We start from the raw sequence: 25,144 nt of genomic DNA on the forward strand, positions 1-25,144 counted from the left end.
CTGCGTCCCACTGCCATTGCAGGCAGTGCACAGCTACCATCCTCTGATGGCAGCAGCTCTCAGGGTTGTGATTTCAGCCCCAAGAGTCCATGATCCCAATTAAAGCCCCCTATTGCCCAGTTAAGTGCCTATTTGACACTTAATTAGGTAGGCCTTCCCAAAAGTAGATGTCATGAAGCTCTCATTACTCTAAGAGGTAGGCAAGATTTCCATCACTTACTTTAAATTCTGCCCTATGTTTCAATGAGACCACAACCACTTCCCCTTCTTCTAAACTCCAAAGAATATAGCCTGATTGCAGCCAACTCTCCTCATGAAACAATCCTCTAACTCCAGGCTGACTTGCTAATTCACTCATTGTACAATCTTTCATTTAAAAACTTACAAAAATTGAAGAAACTTTGAACTACTGACTCCCACTCATTGTTAAATCCCAATCTAACAAAAATCCTGTTACAAGTGTCCTGTTTTCAGAAATTTGTAATGCTTTCTGTTCAAGCGGCAGTTAGATCGAGAATGAGTGAAACTTATGATTACTAAACAATGCATAGCACCACTTTAACATAATAATGGCCAAGAAATTCTTGATTACGTAATGGAATGCAGGATGCCACCATTATTGTATAAAAAAAACAGCAATTCATGGAAAGGAAGAATATATGATACTCTCTAAAAACTTACAAGACAATTTGCAATATTCCACCATTAGCCTTGAAAGAATGCAAGCTCATCACCAAACTCCTCATGAATGTTAAGAAATTGTTGGAGTTGTGTCTTAAGTGGAAACAAAACTCACTGCAAACATTCAGGGCTGCTAATTCATGCCAAATGGACCCTATTAGTGTTGTGATTGTAGTCCTGGTGTGGAATTCAATCTTGACAGATTCAAATTGCAACAATTAAAACAATAGAACCTCATTCCTGCAGGTAATAAATTGATACAGGAGGTTTTTAGAATTTAAAATTAATTTTTTTCCTTTTTTTCCAAGGCACCCTTACTTTTCACTCTAATCTTCCGGTCCCCTATTTTTCCTTTCTAATTTGACTCTATTTCACGTTTTTTTAAATTGTTATGTAGACAGCCCATTGGATTTGATTTTCAGAAGGCCACAGATGCCTCTGACATTGCCACATCATTATCAAATTGTATTTTCAGAAATTTGTGATGCAAAAAATAAGATTACAGTAATCAGAAGAACAAAAGAAAAATAAGATAAATTTGTGAGACTCGCTGAGATCTTCTCCATATAAAATAGAATATTTCTGAATATGCCAGGATATCAGCTAGTTCATATATCAAAAAAAGGGCTGAACCAGAGGACACAGTTTCTGAGTAAGGGACAGGCCATTTAACACTTAGATGAATTGAAATTTCACCACACAAGAGGGTAGTCAATCTTTGGAATTGTCTATTCAGAGGGCTGTGGATGTTCAGTCATTGAGTACGCTCAAGACAGAGATCAACAGCTTTCTCCATATTGATTACACCAAGGGATATGGAGACAGCACAGGAAAATGATGAATAATCAGCCATAAATGACAGAGCAGGCTTGAGAGGCTGAATGACCTACTCCTGTTATTTTCTATGGACAAAATCTATGAATAAAAAACAAAAAGCAGAGATAATCACTACCATAAATCACAAGATGGGCGGCACGGTGGCAAAGTGGTTAACACTGCTGCCTTAAAGCGCCAGGGGCCCGGATTCAGTTCCCAGCTTCTGCCACTGTCTGTGCAGAGTCTGCACATTCTCCCCGTGTCTGTATGCATTTCCCCACAGGTGTTGCAGTTTCCACCTACAGTCCAAAAGACGTGCTGGTTAGGTGCATTGGCCATGCTAAATTGTCCCCAGTGTACCAAGCAGGCTCTGGAGTGTGGCAGTTAGGGGATTTTCACAGTGACTTCATTGCAGTGTTAATATGAGCCTACTTGTGACTAAAAAATAAAAGTTTTTAAAAATTGATGACTATCTACTAATTAGAACAGCAGAGACATAGGCTGGAATTCTACTTCACCTGTCACAGAATTAGCATGGGCAGGGGTCCAACAACGGGTATCTCTGTTGACCTCGGGTGGGAATTTCCAGTCTCATCTGAGTGAGGCCGTAAAATCCCACCCATTGGGTGTGATTTTCCAGCCATACTTGCCCCAAGGCCAGAAAATCCTGCCTGAGGTTAACAGACCTTTGCATGTTCCGCCCGAATCCACCACAATTCCTGTGATGGGCGGAGCAGGAAAATTCCGCCTATTAGATCACTCAGGATAGTTTTTTTAAATGCTTTCCTTTGCACAAATATTCTTGGCTGAAAAAATTGTATTTTTCAACATAATTTGATTAAATCTACTTATAAATATGTTACTATGCCTTTTAGTACCTTAATTAACACTTTATGGCTAATACTTTAATATGATATTTGTTCCTAGTGGGCTGTCAACTACAAGTGCATGTGCAATTCCCTGAATACCACATTCTGAATGTGTAGTGTTCACTTTTATCCAGCACCTAGCAGCATGATTCCTTAGTATTTAATTTGAAGCGTATCTTTCCCCATTCTGAATTTAGTCAGTAAGCTAGAAAATGTAAATTTTGAAAAACATTTGAGACAATGTTTCATATTTTAACTATACCAGTTATAAATTGTACTTTAGAGATAAAATCAATTTCATAAAGTAGGAGACACACAGTGAATAATTATATGTTGTCTTTTACGTATACGAATAATTCTTGACTTGGCTTGTTACTTTACAGAAAATGTACGTTTTTCAGTGTAAATGGCATAGTCCAGTCTACTGGGATATTTATATATTTTATCAAATAATTTTAAACATTCCAGATCATGATTAACTAGAACTTTCTGGGTAAAAGATGAAATTGAAAATGATTTTCACTGCGTATTTTTCAAAGTCAGAGCTAGCACGAGAGAGAGAAGAAAGGTGAATTTCTTGTGCTTTTCGTTTTACATACTGGGAATGTAAAGATAATTATGTATGTTGAAAGATTGAATAATGTTACATTCATTCATGCCTCATTTCATTTTATGTTCAGCTGTAGTAAGTAAGGGAAACACAAATTATTAATTTCCCAGGAATTAGCCATAAACTAGTTGCCCCACCATCACTAAGCCACTTCTTATGAAATTCTTTCACTGGAGTTGGTCAGTTCACTTTCAGTTCCCCTGAAATCCTTTAATAAAAATAATACACTGTATCTGCTGACATCCACAAGTGACACCACAGGAGAGCTACTAATTATACACAAACAGTATAATAGTGCATCTTTCTTACCCATCATGTTACAAATCCTGTTTTGCAATCAATGTCATATTTAAATATCACACATTTTCATGGTCTTAAATGTCATAGTCATAAAATTGCAACAAAACCTCTTTCAAGATGTAGGCAATGTATGAAAGAAATAAATCACAGGTAGTAAAAGTCAGCCTTCTCTCAATGGTGGCAATCTCAACTTAGATGGTGCTTTCCACGTCAGGGACCCCAGCACAACCTAGATAGGTTAACATACAGTACTTAAACACTGGGTCAAACTTTCTCCTACATGGCGTGTTTTTCAGTGGCAGAGGCAACTTGCCATTTGCTGCCGGCAGGATTTTCCAGTCCTGCTGATGATTATGGCATTTTGCATGGCTTACCTGTCCCACCACCAGGGAACCTGTCATAGGGAACTGCTTCAGTGGAATCAGAAGATCTTGCTGGTAGGAAGAGACAGAAAATCCTGCCCATTGTCTTTTCAATGAGACATTAAACCAAGGTCTTATCTGACATCTGATGTCAATGTGAAAGATTCCATTGCACAATTTGATAAAGAACAGGGGAGTTCTCCTAGTGACTTTGCCAATATGTACCTGGAGCCAATGTCTTTAAACTCATTTAACTGACCATTTATCTTACTATGCTGATCTGAATGATCAAGGATAGACACAGAAGTTCCCCGACCCTGGCTGGGGAACCAAGTACAGGGAGCTATAGTTTCAGGATAAGGGGTCAATGGTTTAGCACTGAAATGTGGATAAATTTATTTACTTAGTGGGCTATTAAACTTTAGAATCTCTGTCATAAAGGCTTGTGGATACTTCACCACTGAGTATATTTAAGACCAAGACAGATTTTTGATCTTTCAGGAAATCAAGAGATATGAGGAGTGGGCGGAAAAGTTGCATTGAGGTAGAGGACCACCCATGATCGTATTGAATAATGGAGCAGGTTTAAGAGGATGCGTGGTCTACTCCTGTTCCTATTTCTTATGTCCATTGCATCAGGCCTCTATACTATTGACCTATCCTGAGATTTCATAAAGCTTCTCCAGTACTCATAAGAACTGTGCAAGCAAAAATTGATTGTAATAAAAGAAAGAGGGAACGAGGGAAATAATGCACAATGATCAATTCTTTTAGAAAGGCTACTGTATTGCAAACATTTCTGAATAAATATGGTTGTTGTGATTAGCATAACAAGTATAACTTCAAAGCTAAAAAGATATGTTTGGACAGAAAATGAGACACAAAAAATTGCTACTTTTATATGATTCCTGCTTATACAATATTTTAAGACAGTGGGCTGGAACTGGAAAATATTAATAAGTTAATTTTGCACTGAGCTCATTTGTCAAAAAGAATTTACAGCTAGACATGAGGCGATTCACAACAGCAAAGTTCTTGCTTATTCAGTCATGTCTGTAATTTAGATTACAACTTGCAATAGCTGACCTACGTAGTTAAATGCAATTAAAATTTAAATATTAACACATATTTTGTGCCAAGTTATTACACTACTCACTGCACTGCAGGAAGATGGATCATAATTACTGAGGTAACAGATAAACTGTAATTCATCTATGTACCTTGGTTTTGCTAACAGGCTATAAGAACCCATTTGTGTCTTGCAAGTGGAAGTTCTCTACTTATAAGGAACTAACTATATCTAAATAAGTGTTATTGGCTCCAAGATTTAAAGAAGTTTAAAAAAATTGTTTCTCAATACATAAATGAAATATGATCATGCATCGTCTGCAACTTGAATTTTCTTAAAGACCACCTTTGCAGCTTCTGACTTTTTCAAAATGCTCACAGTATCCCCAAAAAAATGATAACTGACCTTTAGAAATGAGGAGACTGGATAATTACAGAAGTTTCTTTGTCAGCTTTTGGCTGTTAGACTTGACACAATGGTAGCACTCATGCAGGGAAGGGGAATTGAAAACTAGGGGGGCATAGAATTAAGATGAGAGGAGAAAGATTTAACAGGCATCTGAGGAGCAACTTCTTCACGGAGATGGTGGTGTGTATATGCTGCCAGAGAAAGTGGTTGAGGCAGATATAATAGCAACATTTAAAAAGCATTTGAATAAGTACATGGATGGGGAAGGATTAGAGGAATATGGGCCAAACGCAGGCAATTGGGACTAGCTGGGAGGACAACATAATCGGCTTAGACCAGTTGGGCTGAAGGGCCTATTTCCATGCTGTATTGCTCTATGACTCTATTACTCTATATCAGCCAGAACATTCAGACCCCAGTCAAGAGACTTGCACACACAATATAAACTAGTACATCAGTGCAGGACTGAAGTACATTGCATTGTCAGGAATGCTAACCATCAGAAGAGCATTAAACTGAGGACCCATCTATCCTCTCAGATACGTGATCCCATAATTTGGCTAATATATACCCCTCAATCAACATCACTAAATTCATTCTCTGAACATTTATCTAATTGCTGTTTGTAAGACCTTAGTATGGGCAAATTAATAGCTATGATTCCTTAAATCCCAACAATTATTACATTTCTCATTGGTTGCAAAGCACTTTGGAACATCCTGATGTAAAAGGTAATATGCAAATACAATCTTTTTCACAACTTTTTTCATTTTTTTGGTATCGATGGACTACAGTATTTGTGTACAATATACTGCATATCCTCTACTCTTCAGTCACATGCAGTTAAATAAAACTCAAAATCATAAGTAGTTCAAGTCACACAATTCAATAACAGGTCTGTTTGCCATGAAACCATTTGGTTGCAAAAAAAAATTGTCAACAATGCAATGAAACTGACCCCCATTATCTCTGCCTGTTCATAAATCACAGAATAACAAGTTTGATTGTGTTTGAAGAATGTAATGCAATTTATAACTCAAATGGTGTGGATGCAGAGAACAAATACTGCTTGAACCCCTTGATGCTGTAATCTTCTCACACACTGGGATCGTGCGTTCACCTGCATACAATATTTTGCGACTCTCACACTCTTAGGACGGGATTTTCCAGCCATTCATGACCCGCTCCTGCTGCAAGCAAGGACAGAGAATTTGGTGCTCAGCCAAATCTCTGTTCACTGCAACGGGACCAGAAAATCCCATTAGTGTAAATGGCCGGAAGATTCTGCCCTTAGAATTTTTTTTGGAGCCTGGGAGATTCTCATTAAAATTGCCCACATGTGGAAAGACGCTGGCAATGCCAGCTCCTCGGGAGATCTCCTGACAACCCAATACAAATCGTCCCCCATACTGACCAGCTAAGAACCCTTGCCACTCCCCACCACTTCACTAACTGGTACCAGAAACTGACCCCACCCCTCTGCCAAGTGATCAACGTCCCACTATGGGGGTCACCAAAGTCCCCCTCCCCTCCTTCAGACCCCCCAACCCCTCAAGTTCCCTCCTTCTCTTCAGCATTCTCACCCCAAGGCACACTCCACTCCCTCTTTGGTGCTGTTAATCAGAGGGCAGTGCCAGGGCACTACCCAGCCATTTCCCTGACAACCCAAGAACATCAATGGTCTCTGAGTCTCCTCCTTGTGGCCATCATGACTGGTTTCTGTTTAGAGACATACACTAGATTATCTATACGGGAGCTGGGACAATCTGTGCCAAGGCCCCTCCCCTGCGATTCCCCAGCCCTAGTACGCTTTGCACGTGAGTGCGCGGGGCTGGTTAGTTGTGCCCTGTATTTTTGACCTTAGGTTACAATGCTGAATTTCTCAAGGAAAACGTCTGCCGTTGTTTGCAGCATGCAGGGGAGCCGGCAGGAGCAGAGAAACCAACAGGAGTCCCAAAATGGCTTTGATGCCAGCAGGATTTTTTGTTGGCATTGTCCCTGGCCCCCAGTAAGACGCAAAGGAATTGCCACCATGAAAGATCTGGTACCCATTTACAATCATTTAGCAGACCACCCGCAGTATCAGCTCCCCACACAGCAAATTCTCCTCCTCCTGCTCCCCTCCTCCCTCCTCTGAGGGTCTTGACAAACAGGGACCTGATGAACAGAACCAGCCGGGGGAGTTGGGGGGGTGGGGGTGATGGCACACAGCACCCAATGGGAAGGTGGTGATGTCCAGGCAGCACTCTGGCAGGGCCCCTAGCAGGGAGCAGTGTTGAGGTTGGGGGCTTCTGGTGGCAGGGTGGGGAGGTGCAGTTTGCCATGGAGTATTTCTGCTTTTAAAGAGTGCCCTGATCTTTCAGGAGCTAAGGTTTCTGGGGGTGCGCTCATCATGGGACTCACTCGTTCCTTTTTTCTCTCACAATATGGCAGGAAAGCCCAGCAGCTGAATATGCCCTCCATTTTTTTTGCCCAAGTCAACACTTAGAAAACAAAATACAGAAATTTCACCTGAGGAATAGAGAGGAGGTAAAAAGGAAGAAGATATCAAACAAATAAACTCTCTGTGAATAGACAGATTACTTGGTCTGAGTACTGTCTTTCGGCTAATGCTAAACCTCCTCGATTTATGTACTTCTGAATCTAGTTAATTTCATGTAATTATGGATAAAATATACCTTATGTCTTTCTTTAATGTCAGTAACACTCAATCCACTCTTATGCAGCTTTGAGACTCAGTAAAGTTGAATTAGAATGAAATATCGGTTACCAAACAAGAGAAAAACACTATAGGATGAACATGTTACGTTTTGACAGCATCAGTTCAGCAAATGGTCCCCTGCATCTTGCACTTGCAGTGATCTCTGCATCAAGAGGTAACAAAAGGAACTATAGCAAGACTAAGATTATTTTTATTTTGGTAATGTTTGGTAAAAGTAATATAAAAGCACCTGAAGACATTATGGTTTAACACATTTCAAATGATTGAAGATGTCCTTTACTCACCTTCAGAATGAGAGAATTATTAGTCATCTTTGTAACAAAAAAAGGAATTTCTTATCAGACTGGAGTTCAAGACAATGGATGAAGATGTACAAGACATGATGTAGGTGATTCTCCCCCCAAAAAATTCTAAGTGTGGAACTCGCATAAAAACTGGAGTAAATACCCACTGGTTTTCTCAGCGGGAGTTTCAAAATGAATGTCCCACACTCTGTGCACTGCAGAGTGCACTAGTGTGATTCATGCGAAAAGTCTGTGGGTGGGCTCTATCCCTGCTGAAGAGGCCAACAGCATAGCACTGAGCGGACCACTGCGCACGTGCTGATCTGTCAGGGTCAAGATCAGTACATGCAAAGTAGTCCTATACCATTGGCCCCTCGATCACTGTCTAGCTCAATTGCTGGCTAGCCTCGCAACCCTGCCTCTCTGACCACCTGATGACCCAATTGTTGATCCTCTGGACATGTCAAGACCAGCCTCGAATGCCCTGCTGCTCCCAACTCCCACACCCTGCTCTCCTGATATCCCCCTACCCCCAGCAGCCCCAACATTGGCCTACCGCCCTCTATCACTGATCACTCTGTAGAGTGGCAGCTGGACCACCCCCCCCACCCGAGAACCCTGCCCCCATTAGGCCCCAACCACTTGGCATTGCCCAATGCCTGATGGGCAGTGGCAAGGTGCCCCCTGGACATTGCCTCTTTGCCCCTTAGACACTGTCAGGAGCACAAGCTGGCACTGCCAGTCTGGTAATGCCCAAGAGGAACCCTCCCTTACCCTGACCCTCTGGCCTGCCTTGATGACCTCCCCCATCCACTCCAATGAGGTTGGGCTGCCAGATCTCCACAAGTGGGAAGCTATTGTAAATCTTGCTGGAGTGAAACGCTCCTGGTGGTGATGGTGGGGGGCACGGGGGTGTGGGATGGATGGCGCTGGGGGGTTGGGGTGGTGCGAGATGTTAGTGGGCCCAGAGACTTCAGTCCCACGCCTACAGTCAGATGTAAATTATATTCAAATAAACATTTAAATAATTTATACTGCTCCATGCTGCTTTCTGGCGCAGAGCTGATGTTGCGGGATATCTCGACCCCAGGGACTCACCGAGACCATGGTGCCCAGTGGGGAGCCTATAAATGCTTGAATCTCTTGGCTGAATTGCCCCCGATAACTTTACAGCTAATACAACAACAAAACAATTTTCACAGAATCATAGAATCCCTACTATGCAGAAGGCGGCCATTCAGCCCATCAAGCCTGCACCGACAACAATCGCACCCAGGCCTAACCTTGTAAGCCCATGCATGGGAGGCTAATCTACTCTCTTAATCTACCTGACAGTAAGTGGCAATTCAGCATGGTCTATCTACTTAACATGCAAATCTTTGGACTGCAGAAGGAAACTGGAGCACCTGGAGGAAATCCATGCAGACACTCCACACAGACAGTCAACTGAGGATGGAATCGAACCCAGGTCCCTGGAGCTGTGAGGCAGCAGTACTAATCACTGTGCCACCTGTTTCATAATTCAACTAAAGTATCATAATTTCATGACAATTTTTCAAATAATGTATATGTATATATATTTAATTAAGTCATCAAATAAAGCAACATTTCAAAAAAGATATGTTTTATTTTGAGCAGAAATGTAGAAAGAGTTGATGCCCAATACACAGGACACCAACATAGTTAAAACAATAGGAGGAGATGACATAAATTAGTAAGTAATGATAAGATTTGATTCACAAATTCCATAAATGAGAAAATGATGGGAAGACTGACTTTGAAAATCTGTAAGAAAGAATTTGATGGCATGATGTTTCTTGATTTTAAGAGAAAAAAGGAAATATGAGGAAAGCAACAATAATAAACTAAAATGGGTTGATTAAAACACTCCGTTTGTTCAAAATGCCATGAATATTTAACATGCCTGGGTTCACTAACACGTAGGAAACCACACAAGTTTCCTGAAAGTGCAATTTATGCTGCAGTTGCTTCTCTGCATCACACTGGCAGAGGATAAAGGAAAAAAAAACCTCTGGCCACTGCCAAAGCTGTCAATGGGCAATAAAACAAATGCAAGAGCCGATAACTTCACTTCAATAAATCCATTGTTTCCTGTTTGATTTGATTTATTGTCACATGTATTAACATATAGTGAAAAGTATTGTTTCTTGCGCGCTGTACAGACAAAGCATACCGTTCATAGAGAAGGAAACAAGAGAGTGCAGGATGTAGTGTTATAGTCATACCTAGGGTGTAGAAAAAGATCAACTTAATGCAAGGTAAGTCCATTTACAAGTCTCACAGCAACAGGGAAGAATCTGTTCTTGAATCGGTTGGTACCTGACCTCAGGCTTTTGTATCTTTTTCCTGAAGAAAGAAGATGCAAGAGAAAATGTCTGGGGTGTGTGGGGTCCTTAATTATGCTGGTTGCTTTGCCGAAGCACCAGGATGTGTAGACAGAGTCAATGGATGAGAGGCTAGCGTGCGTGATAGATTGAGCTATAGGCTTTGATTACATGTGGGAGATTAGGCATAATCTTTTCAGTCATGCATTTTATATATTGTCCAGAAAAGCAAAAAATAGGTGCACACAAGTGCTCTTACAATTTTAGTTATTCTCAAGATTATATAAAGTATATCAGTAAACTAAATTTTTATGTACCTATTTTGAAATCTGCTTAAAACAAGTTACTATTTTTCTAAAAGAAAAATAAATGAATTTAAATATGATTTCAGTGCCATCTAATCTTGTGAATGATTTGCCGAACTGTAATCTAAGGTTTGATGCCACAATAAATCATGAAAAAGTGAAACATGAGCAGTTATTTGAATGCCATGATTGGATTACAGAAGTTAGAGTACTCTATTGCACTTACTTTTATTAAAAATATACAAACTTGACATTTCTTGTATTTGATATTCCTCCACCATGAACAGTATTTTATGAAAACAACACATTTGCTGAGTTGCCAGTCACAGGTCCATGACATTGAGATTTGGATCCAAGTGGAGATTAGAGGAGCAAATTTCTGACTTTTCATTCTTAGCAGGATGTCTCAACAGCAAAAGCACATATTATAAATGTAATGCATCTGGTGTTTGATTTTCTGAACATTTAAATAATTTCTAATATGCATGCTTAGTAGCCAAGGCTCCCCTCTAGTAGCAAAAAAAGGTTCTTTATGTGCTTGCTCAACAAAAGGAAGAGAAAAATGGAGGTATAATTTACGTGCACAGCTCCAAGCAACTACCTCACAACTGTTTTAGCATTGAATTCTTGTAGCAAGTCAGACGACAGAAGTTGCATGCTACAAAACATAAGGAGGCAAAAACAAGTAAAATATGGGACTGTATCCGACATTAAATAACAGTGAGGGCGATTCTCCCACCCAGCCGCACTAGTTTGCTACTGCAGTGTGGTGGGAGAATCTCGCATCCAGGCATGCGTGGGATTTGCGTATGTGCCCCTGCTGCGCACACATCTTCCAAGCCCAGATTTCTGGCCATCAGACCCATGCTGGAGACCAGCGAGAAAACCAAGTAAGTGACTTGCATCTATTTTTAACATTATTTCAATGTGATAAGTGGGCCCATGGTCTGAATTCTCTGGGCTGCCAGCTTTCCGTAGCCTGTCAGAGTATTTCACTCTAGTAGGGTGAACAGTAGTTCTCCATTTTCGGAGAACTATCAGGATGACCCTGCTAGAGTGATGGGGTAGCAATCGCAGCCCCTCCAGGGGACAGGTGGCAGAGGTGGTGCTCCCTAGTCAAGGGCACCCTCGCAGCACCAGCCAATGCCCTTGGCACTGCCCAAGGGGCAAAGTGCCCATGTCCAGGTTCCATCTTGGCACTGCCCATCAATCATCAGGCAGTGTCAAGGGGGTGAGGCCTAAATGGGCAAGGCGGCCTCAGGTTGGGCTTATGGGGTAATTGGTGAGGGTGGGGGGGTCCCGCAGGCATTCTGCATTGGTGAGGGCAGGAGGGATGCTGGGGCGAGCAGGTTGTGTCAGGACTGCTAAAGTTGGAAGGGGGGGCGGGCAGGAATCTATTTTAGGGAGGCTGGAAATCAGGCCAGCCCGGGATGGGAGTCGAAGCTAGCTCAGGAATGGTCCAGGAGAGGGGGGTGCTATGATTGGCTCATGGCGGGGGTGGGAAGCTGGCCAGCAAACAGGGAGGCTGATCGTTCAGGGCCACTGCACATGCACAGAGTTTCACTGGTTTTAACCTCCCATGTTGGAATAAACCCTGCTCCCTGAAATCGAATGATATTCAGGCTGGTGGCCTTTGCATTGCACAGAGTGTGGGAGATTCTAGTCTGAACTTCCACTGAAAAAAACCACCATGTATTACTCCAGTTTTCCCGCAGATTCAACACTTAGAATTTTTTGGGGACAACTGCCCCCAGAGAGTGGGGAATTGAGCCATACAAATGGATGATCCCCCCAAATACTAATACCTGAGGTGTCCTAAAACACAAAACAAAATTTAAAAAAATCAGGATTTCTGCTTCTGATAGTGTGCAGTAACTAGTTTACAAAAGATGTATATATCGTCATCAACACAATAGGTCTGTAAAGGAGGGACTTTGAGCTTTGAGTCACATTTAACCAGAAATTAAAGAAAAACAATACTGAAAAACTACTCAAACAACAACCTCTAAAACAACCTAATTTATAATACATGCATTTTTGGGCCTAATTTTCAGAAACTTATTTTAAGACTTTAATGTCCACTCACCCAGGAATAAGTTGACCCTGCACAAAAATGTTTTTATTTGACGAGTTGTTAGTCAACAGTTTAAAGACATTTGTGAAGGGAAAAAATAATGCTCACTTTGTCATATTGTCAAACACAATATTTTCATGGTGCAAGGTGACATTTTAATGCACATTGTACCATTACATCCATTTGACAGACTGCAAAAGACTCATTAAACATGTCTCATTAATGTGTAAGTCATTGTGATAATTCATATGATCTCCCATTACCATGAAATTTATTTAAAGCTTAGAAAATTTAACCTTATATCAGGGGTCGGTCCTTTCTGTGTGAATAGCAATCACTTTATATCCGGAAATGACGTTGAACAGGAATTTTTATGATCACAACTTCAAAGGTAGGTTGTATATTATATAAACAAAACACACTACCTAAGATGGTGAAAACTGTGCACGTATTAACAATGAAAATCACATCTGCAAATGAGAACTAGCAATAAAAGACAATTGAAAAATACAAGTAGTAAATCATTCAAGTTTTGTTTTTCAAAATTACATTGTTAGAGGCTGAACAGATAATAGCTTACCTTGGCAAAATTTAACCTATTTCAAATTTATGTGAATGGCTTACCAATTCAGCTTCAATCCCCAGAAATGTTGCAATTACTTACCTGTGAAAAAAATGGCACAAGATTATTGAGCAGAAGATAAAAAAAATAGCATATTTCATATTTCAAACCATAACTTGTTTTATGATTTTATATTTGAACACTTAGAGGGAAAGAAAGCAAAGAAGGAAGTTGCACTTTACATTAGTAGAATACTCTTGAACTGTAGTTACTGTTGTACCATAGGAAATGGTGCAAACGAGGGAGAGAGTTGGAGACAAGCGCAGGAGACATTCCGGGGTGAGGGCGGGAGAGAGGAAGGGAAAGGTGAGGTCAGAATTGAGTGGAGAGAGAGAGGGTAAGTGAGAGGGCAAAGAAGGAGAGATGGGAGGGTGGGGAGAGGAAGGACAAGGGCAGCAGAGAGTAGGGAAGGGGGGGAAGGAAGGTAAGTAAGGGGAGCCAGGAGAGATTATGGAGTTAGATAAGCGTGGGAGAGAAGAAGTGAGAGGTTGAGGGTGGGGCTATGGAAGAGAAGGGAGGATTAGATCAGGAAAGAGGAAGGAAGAGGTGGAGGGACATGAATGGAGGGGTGGGAATTGTAGAGAGCTGGGGAAGGGCAAGAGAGAAAAAGGGCGGGAGCAGCGCAGGAGAGAAAGGGAGAGGAGAATGGGAGGGTGTGGATTGGAGAGAAGAGGGGGAGGAGTGGGTGTGGGGGAGATGAAACAGGGAAGGGGGGAAAAACGGGAGGTAATGGAGTAAGGATTAAGCTTGGTTGGTACTGTTTCCCTCTCACCACAAATTTTGCAGTCGAGTATCCCGCATTTGGGGACATCGCAGGCGTCAGCACACCCAAAGTGCAATGGGCTAGCCCCGTCCTGGGCGAACCACCTGAATGATCATGGTTTCACCCCTGCCAGGTAAGTATTAAAAGCTACATGTTCAGGGAGGCGACTGGTGCCACAGAGATCATAATCTAATATCTTCAGGAGATTAAAAGAGGAAAGCTAAGGAAATTAAAATTATGGAAAGAGTGAGATATTTTGTAAACCTGATTATGTCTTTTATTTCACTGATTGAAAGCAAGAATTTCACAAGAATAAGCAGCTTAAGCTCTTGACCTATATATTCGTAATGTTTGTGATATGATGTCATCACTCCAGGAGGCTTCTCCTCCTTTAATTTCATCTCAGTTGTTTTTTTTCAAACTGCAACATGCTTCCGCTAAAATATCACAATTGGGTGACTTGCGTTCCAGCATGTTAAAATGTGCAGCTTTGAAATATCCAATTCCAAATTTTATTTTTGCTTAAACAATGCTTCAAATCTACAACTCTCCAATCAATTAATGTGAGTGCCTGCTGGTCTGTATTCATCACATAATCACAAATAATACTGCAGAATAGTGTGCAGCAGTTTCACAATATAGAAATTAGACATTTTAGAATCTTCTGATGTGCAATAAAATATCAGCAATTTCAGATTATTTTAAATACTAAAAATTAGAACACAAAAGTACTATTTTCCTACAAATAGATGAATTACAACTTACTCGGTGCATTAAAATTAAATGGCAGCATGCATATAAATAATTTCAAAGTTAAATCCTTCTTTTGCAAAAGCGTCAATGTAAGACTTTTAAAGCACAATGATGAAGAGGCAAACATCTCAGAGGTAGGACTCATTTTAAAAAAAACTTTCCTTTGAAGATTTGTCAGGCAGTCAAAATAACAGAACACTGGAAAATAAGTAACAATAGTTTCCAAATGATAACAAAAGAATTATAAAAAAGAGTTACGTCAATGTCAACAGAAGCTGTGAAAGTTGATTGACGTAGAAGATTAATAGGTCTTTCATAGTACACAAAGAAAGGACACCTCAAGTGGACTTACTGAACCAGGATTTAATTACTGGTTCTGGAAAACAGAATGTGTAAAGAAATTCACTGAGGCCAAACCATTTGTGCATCATTAGAGGTGTGCAGAGGTCATAATCTGTTTCAAACTCCAAGCAGAACACTAGGCAATGATCTCCAAGATCCAGAAAAAGTTAGAAAAAGTCAAAGAGACATTTTGCAATAGTCTAAATCAGGAGGAATGACCTAGAGTCATAGCTAATTTGCAACCAAACCTGAAAGGAATTTTTCAAAGTTCACACCAATTCCCCTCCATGCCCCTACCATCCTCCACGCCCACTCATCCAGTATGCACTATAGAACCAATGAGCCATATAGTAAGAACGTCAAGTCTTGAAATACACTTTAAAAGAAACAACCTTTCGAAAATCTACTTTGAAAACCAGCTGCTGTTATAGTCCTATTAAAGTGTCAATCATGCAAGACCATGATAATGTCAATAACAAGTTTTGCCACAATGCATACCTCTTAATATTGTCCAAAAAACATGCAGGCATTGAAAATAGTTAAACTTATTATAACCATATAAATATATCAAGCCATCAAAACAAACACTCCAATTCCACCTGTGAAAATAGACCCCTGCTCAGCTAAACCAGTGGTGAGTCTTGGAGTTCAGCCAAATATTCATAACAAAGCCATCTGTAAACTATATTAACAGATGATCAGGCATACATTTCTCTAGTTCAATGCTTTTAGGTTCAAAGTTAATGGTCTCACATAGAAATCAAATTGCCACAGTTTTATATATTAATTTAAATATATTGTATCTGTAATGTTGTACATCCATCTCCTTCATGAATCTTTGTCAGGGCTTCAACAATTTACCATATATTGTAATGATTTAGATGATGGAATAAAAAAAACACATATCCAAACTTGCTGCTGATACAAGGATAGGCAGCTTACAATGCCATCTATCCTTGTATCAGCAACAAATTTGGATTATTTTTATTCCATCATCTAAATCATTAAGAAAAGTGGTAACCAATTGAAGTCCTGACAGAGATCCTTGAAGGACAGCAGTAGTAACAGTGCCAATTAAAGTATCTGCCTATTGGCCTCCTCATGCCACTCAGCCAATTTTCTAACCAGGTCATTAATATACCTTCAGTTAAATAGGCTTCAACTTTTAGCAAGTCTATTCTGAGACACTTTATCAATATCTTCTGTATTTTAAAAAATCCATATAAATGATATTCATAGAATTAGAGATGAACATTCAGGAGACAGTTGTCATAGTATAACAAAAGTTTAAGTTAGCTATGGAAAAGGACAAGAAGTTATCCAGAGTAAAACTAAATAATTGGGGTGGGCCAATATCAAAGAGTGAGAAGAGATCTTATCAAGATAAGATTGCTAGACAAAACTGTAATGGAACAAGGTACTACATTTAACGATGAAATAGTTTGAGTACGGTTGGGTATATTCCCATGAGGGAGAGAGATAGGACAAACAAAGTCTTGCAGTCATGAGTTTTGTAAGATTGTTGTGTGTTGCGATATTGGGTGGGATTTAATGCACTCACCCCGCAGTATGTATTGCGGAAGTGGAGGCACCCCACCACTGGCCACCAACAGGATCTTCTGGTCTCATGCTGTCAACAGGGTTTCCTGTTGTTCGCACCCTGTGTCACTGGGAGTCCCCATCGGCAGGACTGGAAAATCATTAGAATTTCTGAACGGAGGGCTGTGACTAGTGGCATTCCTCAGGGATCAGTGCTGGGACCTTTGCCATCTGTAATATATATAAATGATTGGGAGGATAATGTAACTGGTTTGATTAGTAAGTTTGCGGACAACACAAAGGTGGAATTGTGGATAGCAATGAGGACCATAGGAGGACACATGAGGATGTAGATTGGTTGAAGATTTGGGCAGAGAGATGGTAGAAGGAGTTTAATCCAGACAAATGTGAGATAATGCATTTTGGAAGGTCTATTACAGATGGGAAATGGACAGTAAATGGCAGAACACTTAAAAGTATTATTGGGCAGAGGGATCTGGGTGTGTAGAGGTACACAGATCACTGAAAGTGGCAACACAGGTGAAGAAAATAGTCAAGAAGGGACATGGCATGCTTGCCTTCATCGGCCTGGGCACTGAGTTTAAAAATTGGCAAGTGATGTTGCAGCTTTATAGAACCTAAGTTAGGCCTCACTTGGAAGAAAGAGTTCAAATCTGGTTCCATGCTACCAGAAGGCTTTGGAGAGGGTACAGAAAAGATTTACCTGGATGTTGCCTGGTATGGAGGGCATTAGTTATAAGGAGAGGTTGGAGAAACTTGGTTTATTCTCACTGGAACAACAGAAGTTGAGGGCTGACCTGATAGAAGTCTACAAGATTATGAAGGGCATAGACAGAGTGAATAGTCAGAAGCTTTTTCCCAAAATGGAAGAGTCAATGACGAGGGGGCATAGGTTTAAGGTGCAAGAGGCAAGGTCTAAAGGAGATTATGAAGCAAGTTTTATACAGAGAGGGTGACGGGTGCCTGGAACACGCTGCCAGGGGAGGTGGTGGAAGCAGATACGATAGTGACTTTTAAGGAACATCTGAACAAGTACATGAATAGGATGGGAATGAAGGGATATGACTCCCGGAAAAGTAGTGGGTTTTAGTTCAGATGGGCAGCATGGTCGGTGAAGGCTTGGAGGCCTGAAGGGCCTGTTCCTGTGCTGTAAGTTTCTTTATTCTTTGTTTTATCCTGCCCTATGTCTTCAAATGCAAGGTAAAATGAAGGAAGTCATATAACCTGTTCTGAGATCTGTCTGACTATAAGACTGTAGTTTGATTGTTCAGGATTGAAAGAATGTTTAGATTGTTTTACTAGGAAGCAGGTGCAAGGTATTTATATTTGGGGACAGTGGCAGCAGCTTGTGTGCTAAAAGTGGATAGACAGTGAGGTTCCAAGATTGCCTACAAAGTTAGTGTTTTAGTCATTTATAGCAATTAACTTCTTAAAACATGAAATCTTAATGTGACATTCTTTCAGCTATTAACTGGAAGTGTGCATTTCTTTTTTTTAAAGTTATTCATCGCCAAAGTGATCATAACATAAGCCACAACCTCTGGATGAAAAAACAGTAAGATTAAGCAGAATAAGGATGATGTCAAATTGATAATACAAGTGAGAGCCAAGCTGAGTATAGAAAGTTCAGAGGGGAAGTGGAAAAAAGTTAGAATTGAAGAATGAATATGAGAATAAACCATCATCTTACATAAAAGGGAATCCAAAATTCTTCTATGGACATATAAGTAAGAGGAGTAGGTCCAATCGGGAATTTATTCATAGAGGCAGAGGGCATGGTTGAGATACAAACTGAATATTTTGTACTAGACTTTGGCAAAGAAGATGTTGTTACCTGTGGTGATTTGTTGTGATTGTCCCTTTAAGAGCAACATGGCTGCGTAAAGATCACCTGGCTTGGGGGACCAATTGGTATGCAGAGTGTGTAATCACCTCATAGGGTGTAGGCTGCACCTACTCTGCCACATGTCTCCTCTTGGGCAGGAGACATGTAGCGGTGTAGGTGCAGCCATGTGGCTGCTGTATAGTTCTTCTTATAAATAAATACTTTTGTATTTCTGATGAAGTTTGCATTATTACATTCGGCAACGAGGATAAAATTATCATGACACAGCCTTTGGCCCGACACGTGTCAGTATCTTCTTTTAAAAAAAAGTACTCACCAGAATGCTTCTCTTTGACTGAACAGACCCATTTGAGTTATTGAGAGATTCAGAGACCCAGAAAAGCTAGAGTTGATAAGTCACCAGGACCTGATCAGATGCCTCCGAGGATACAAAGGAGAGTAAGGGTATAAATTGGAAGCATTGGCCATGATCTTTCAACTGCCTTGGATACAGAGTTGGTGCTAGAGGACTGGAGAATTATAAATATTACCCTTGTTCAAAATTGTAACAATAAACAGCAATTACAGGTCAGCCAATTTAACTTTGATGGTGAGAAGCTTTTAGAAACGATAAACAAAGACAAAATTAACATAGTCCACACTTGTCCAAGTGACTATTTAAGGAAAGCCATCAAGGATTTAAGGGCAAATTATCTTTTATGGCCAGTTAAGAGATGTTGGTATAGCAATCTCTCAGTAGTGTGAGCAATTATCAGACAACATTAGGCGCTAAAGTCTCTGGAGAGAGATTTGAATCAAGAACCTACTGACTCAGTGGATTGACGGCCACCACTGTGCTACAGCTAATATCTAGGAGGGTTGAAGCAAAGGAGCTGTTGGTAGAATGATGCAACAGTCTCAGTTTAATAAATCACTTGGTCTCCTTCCAAATCAAAAAAAAGGGACAGGTACAAAAGTGCTAGTCGAAAGTTGAAACCAGTTGAGGACAAAAAGACTTAGAAGAAAGAACAAGATAACAATAGAAACTCATACAAACAAAAGAGATTGGGAAAGATCAAGAAAAAAAAACAATATCCAAAATTATACAAATTGCAGTGGCGAGGTCAGCCAGCAGACATTAACAAGCAGAACAAAAATTAGTAAACAATTGACTGTTACAATGGTGTGACATTAGGACCTCTCTGGAAGGATAAATTAAAATGGACTAAATAGAATTGTTCATCCATCATCGTCTCGTCATATTGTCACCTCAGGCACAGACCTCTTTTTCAAATCTGTGTCGTGACCTCCCTCGTCAAAAAGAAAATACTCCTGATCTTGCAAATTATCACCCAATTTTCAACCTCCCTTTCCAGTCCAAAGTTCAAACATGTTGTCACTTCCCAAACCCATGCCCAAGCTGTGCTTTTCATCTAGGCCTAAAGCTCGAGAATTCCCCAAATGTGGAATGCATTTCACGGAACCATACATCGTGAAACAAGGGTTATTTTAGACCTTGTTTTGTGTAATGAGGTAGAGTTACTTTACTGATATAGGATTGTCTGAGAAAAGTGATAACAACATTGATTTAGTTTGACAGTTATATACATAAGTCAAAAACTATTGAACTTAATAAATAAAGCCAATTACGCAGGTAAGAAGGGTGCTTTGCTTAAGGCAACTGGGAAATTAGAGGAAAAAAATTATAATGGGAACTTAGCAATGGCAAACTTTTAAAGAGCGATTTTGGCAGAGCGCTTAACACTGCTACTGCATAGCGTCAGGAATCCAGGTTCGATTCCCGATCTAGGGTCACTGTCTGTGCAGAGTCTACATGTGCATGGGTTTCCTCCAGGCGCTCCAGTTTTCTCCCACAGAACGATGTGCTGGTTAGATGCATTGGCAATACTAAATTCTCCTTCAGTGTACCCAAATAGGCACCCGAGCGTGGCGACTAGTGGATTTTCACAGTAACTTTATTGCAATGTTAATGTACTACCTGTGACACCAATAAATAAACTTTTTAAACATAATTCTTAATGAATTGTCATTCCACCGAGAAATAAAAGCTCCAGGAGAAAGGAGAACCATCCTTGTCTAACTTAAGATTTAAGACTAGTATTATATTGAAAGAGGCTATATATTGCCAAGTGTAGTAAAGTCTGAAAACTGAGTGAGATTTAGATACCAGCAGGGGTGACCTAAACTTAATAAAGAGGAAGAAAAATGAATGAAAGTAAATTAGCCAGATATATAAAAACAAATTGCAAAAGCTTCCACAGCAGGTTAAAAAGGAAGAGTAGTGAAAGTAGAGGCTGAAACAGGAAAAATTTTACAAAGTAATAAGGAAATGGCAGAAACATTAAACAAACGTTGACACAAAGTAAGGGAAATAACGTGATCCAAGGTCTAACCAGACTGAAGAAATTAAAGTGTTTAACATTAAGAAAAAAAAGTACAGGTGAAACAATGGGACTGACAGCTGACAATTCCCCCAGATTGGACAGACAACATCCTAGGGTTTTAAAAAAAGTGGGTTTGAAGAGCATCATTTGTGGTCTTCCAAATTTCCCTGGGTTCTGGGTTTTGGAAGGTAACTTATGTAACACCACTGGTCATTAAAGGAGGGAGACAGAGAACAGTGAACTACAGGCCAGTTAGCCTGACATCAGTCATCAGGAAAATGTTGGAATATATTCTTATCTTCAACATGTTAGTTGAGAAATTTGCTAATGATTTCTGTACCACCGTCAACCACAAACCTACTTTCCCTAGTCAATATACACATTAGGATTCATGCAGCTCCACATGCTGCTAGTTTGACATTTTGAGCAATCTCACAGTTTGCTCACTATGCAGACTTGACACTGAAGTTGGATGCACCACACTATTCTGCAGGATAATCACCATCCTGATTTAATCATTGATCACTATGAATTGCACATATAGGCCTAAGGTTGTTACTTCTAACCTGAAAAGTGCAAAAGATTACCCCAAAAAGATAAAATCTCTCAAAAATGCGAGCAGCAGATGAAGCTAATCGTTTTACACTGCTATTCTGCCGTGGCAACATGAGTGGTGTTTTCCACTAAACTAGAAGCTGTCATCAAGCCAAAAAGACATACTGCGTACCACACAAATGAGTAATGTGATATATGAATTTCAGCACCACACATCCCAACAGTTTGTGGATTGTGTCAAACAGCACATCCCTTCGGCTGTTCGCAATGGACAGCGCTGACTGTATTCAACCCACCTGTACTTGTAAAACTCAGGACATAATGCCAAATGCAGTACTTGTTTATAAAATAGGAGTTTGCTAATAATTGTACTACAAACAAATTTATGATTGTCAGTTAAGTTCACAATGTAGCTCACTTATGCTTACCAGAAACTATATATATTCATACGCAGGAACCTGTCCTCTGCAGGCAAAAAGTATGTCCGGAGTTACGATTTCTCCTTTCACTGCCCATCTGTAAATAGGAAGCTTTAAATTTTGATTTCCCACTTTATTAACAGTAGCATATTTCTGAACCTCTCAGGTTTAGTGTGATCCAATTTCTATCATAACGTCACAGCCAACTAGAGATAGGGGTAAACTCAGGGGGTTTGGTTACCTGCACATACTCAGATGTAAGAGGAAAGTTAAATATTTTTTCCTTTTTACTCATGCAATAACAGAGGGAATAATAAAAGAAAGATTTACAAGGCAAAGACCACAGAGACAGGAAATATTGTTTAACTTGAGTCCAGAATTCAATGTCCAGATGTGTATTCATTCCTTCACAGGGGTCACAAGTTAAAAAACAAATGCTGACTCATTCACTTTTGCAGTGAAGATGACTCACGTGAAGAGATAGGCATGCAGAGATGAATTAGTCATGTAGGCGATAGTACAGAAGTTCAGAGGTTCCAGTAGAAACAGTGCAAATGGGCCAGACATTCAAATCTGGACAGAATCCGTTTTTTGAATTTCTGTTTGGTAGATGGAAAGATGCCAGACTGATTGGGCATACAGCAAAACAATATAGCTCACGTTCTCCAAGGCATGACCCGCCAGCCAGATGCAGCTCCAGAGTCATTTTCATTCGCGTGCTAAATCATTGGAGTGAACAAACTAAGTCTCCAAGATTTCCCAGACAGAATTTTTAAAACTGCTCATTGCCTGTTCATCCAGACACAGGCACTGGCTGCAAATAGGCTTACTTTGGCAGCCAGCATAGGGTGAAGCCAGCTTGTGACTGGATGAGCAGCAGCACATCTTCAGTTGCTGGATAGATTTTTAAATATCTCATATCTGGCTAGAGAGCTCAGAGTGACAGGTAAATCATAGAATCCCAACTGTACAGATGGAGGCCATTTGGCCCATTGAACCTGCACCAGCACTAATCCCACCCAGGGCCGATCCCCCATGTCCCCATGTTCTTACCCTGCTAGTCTCCATGACACTTGGAAATTTAACATGGTCAATCAATCTAACCCACACATCTTTTGACTATGGGAGGAAACCGGAGGAAATCCACACAGACATGGGAGAGCATACAGACTCCACACAGATAGTCACCCAAGGTGAGAACTGAACCTGGGTCCCTGGCACTGTAAGGCAGCAGTGCTAACCACTGTGCCACCAAGTTCAATAGGGAGCTTGGAACAGGGATGGGATAGAGGTGGGGTTGATTGGCAGGGAAGGGTGACCAACTAGCAGGCTGCTGGTGGCTTTAACTTGTGAACTGTTTTGTGGGGGGAGAGGTGGGGGCATGGTAGCAACCAGAGCTTGTGGGAATGGGGCCAGAGATGACAGGTAGGATGACTTTGGGGTGGGCACACATTGGAGTGCAAGGCAGGTGGGGGTATAGTGACCAGGGCAGGTTGGGGAGAGGTTGGCCAGAGCTAATGGGGTGGGGATTGCAGGGGTGTGGCAGTTCACATGAACCTCAATCCTGAACTCAGCCTCAGCCTCTGGATCCTGGACCTTGAGGCCTCAGATTGCTTCAATGGAACTGAGTGCTCAGAGCTGGGGATAGGGCTGGTGAGTGCTCAGATCTGGTGGGTTGGGGATTGAATCTCAACTGCAACAGCCCTGGACCTCAGTTAGCTTCAATTTTAATTTTGACTCCAGTGCGTGCTCAGAGCTGGCAAGTCGGTTGAGAAGGGGTGGTGATTATAGAGTGCACAGTGGGCTCAGATCTCAGGAGGCCAGGATGCAGATGGCCTCAATTTTAATCTTTACTGGTGAAGGATGCCCGAGAGTGAGGAACACAGGACTGCAGATGATGGAATGAGAGACTCAGGCATCCAGAGTGGAGCACATGACAGCAGATGCCAGACCCACTGGTATCTGAGTAGGTGAATAATGGGAGACTGTATGAGGGGGAGCAAGCGCCTTGGGGGAGAGAAAGAAAAGAAAGTGCAAAGAGGAGAGTGTGAGGGGGAAAAAAGGAGAAAGTGAGAATGTGGTGAGAGGGAGAGGAGAGCCCATGAGAAAGAGAGAGAGGGGGACAGGGAAGGAAGTGTGAAGGTGGAGATAGAGAAGACAGTCTGACGAGGGAGGGAGAGAGGGGATTGTGAAGGGGGATGGGGAGAGGTGAGTGTGTCCATAGGGTGACTCACTCCCAGTGTCAGGGTTCTCACTCACCCTCAATCAGACATGCCATCATGCACTCTCATCTTTTCTCACTGCATGTGCGGGTGAGTAAGTGAGTGCCTTGAGACACGGAGCGAACTGAAGACACACATTCACAGTTACAGCCTGTTACACATAAGAACATAAGAAATAGGAGCAGGAGTAGGCCATCTAGCCCCTCGAGCCTGCCCCGCCATTCAATAAGATCATGGCTGATCTGTCGTCGCTCAGTTCCACATTCCCGCCCTCTCCCCATAACCCTTAATCCCCTTGCCTATCAAAAACCTATCAACCCGCATCTTAAAAATATTGAGCGAGGCAGCCTCCACCACTTCAACGGACAGAGAATTCCAGAGATTCACCACCCTTTGAGTGAAGAAGTTCCTCCTCAACTCCGTTCTAAACCGCCCCCCCCCTTTATCCTGAGACTGTACCCTCTAGTCCTACTGTCCTTTCTGAGCGGGAAGAGCCTCTCCACCTCTATCCTATCCATCCCATTCAACATCTTATACGTCTCAATGAGATCTCCCCTCATCCTTCTAAACTCTAACAAGTACAAGCCTAGTTTATTCAGCCTCTCCTCATAGTTCAACCCCCTCAACTCCGGTATCAGCCTAGTAAACCTCCTCTGCACTCCCTCCAAGGCCAAAATATCCTTGCGTAAGTGCGGCAACCAAAACTGCACACAGTACTCCAGCTGCGGCCTCACCAGTGCCCTATACAGCTGCAGCAAGATCTCCCTACTTTTATATTCAATCCCCCTCGCTATGAAGGCCAGCATCCCATTCGCCTTCCTGACCACCTGCTG

General features: G+C 41.2%; 2 protein-coding genes and 1 non-coding gene across 3 annotated transcripts in view; all 3 read right to left on the reverse strand.

The window, feature by feature from the left end:
- Positions 1–13,493, reverse strand: part of LOC145347785 (3',5'-cyclic-AMP phosphodiesterase 4B-like) — a 308,064-nt gene extending 294,571 nt beyond the window's left edge. The window contains exon 1 of the mRNA XM_080195601.1: positions 13,426–13,493. The gene's annotated coding sequence lies outside the window, so the exon portion shown is untranslated. The remainder of the gene's footprint in view (positions 1–13,425) is intronic.
- LOC145347787 (3',5'-cyclic-AMP phosphodiesterase 4B-like) overlaps positions 1–25,144 on the reverse strand; it is a 203,356-nt gene that overhangs the window by 979 nt on the left and 177,233 nt on the right. The window lies entirely within an intron of this gene.
- On the reverse strand, positions 14,203–14,371 carry LOC145348772 (U1 spliceosomal RNA). The gene has a single exon (XR_013888010.1). It is a non-coding gene; the product is annotated as a U1 spliceosomal RNA (small nuclear RNA).

The sequence above is a fragment of the Carcharhinus amblyrhynchos genome, chromosome 9 (assembly GCF_965287045.1).
Source record: "Carcharhinus amblyrhynchos chromosome 9, sCarAmb.v2.hapA, whole genome shotgun sequence".
Lineage (NCBI taxonomy): Eukaryota > Metazoa > Chordata > Chondrichthyes > Carcharhiniformes > Carcharhinidae > Carcharhinus > Carcharhinus amblyrhynchos.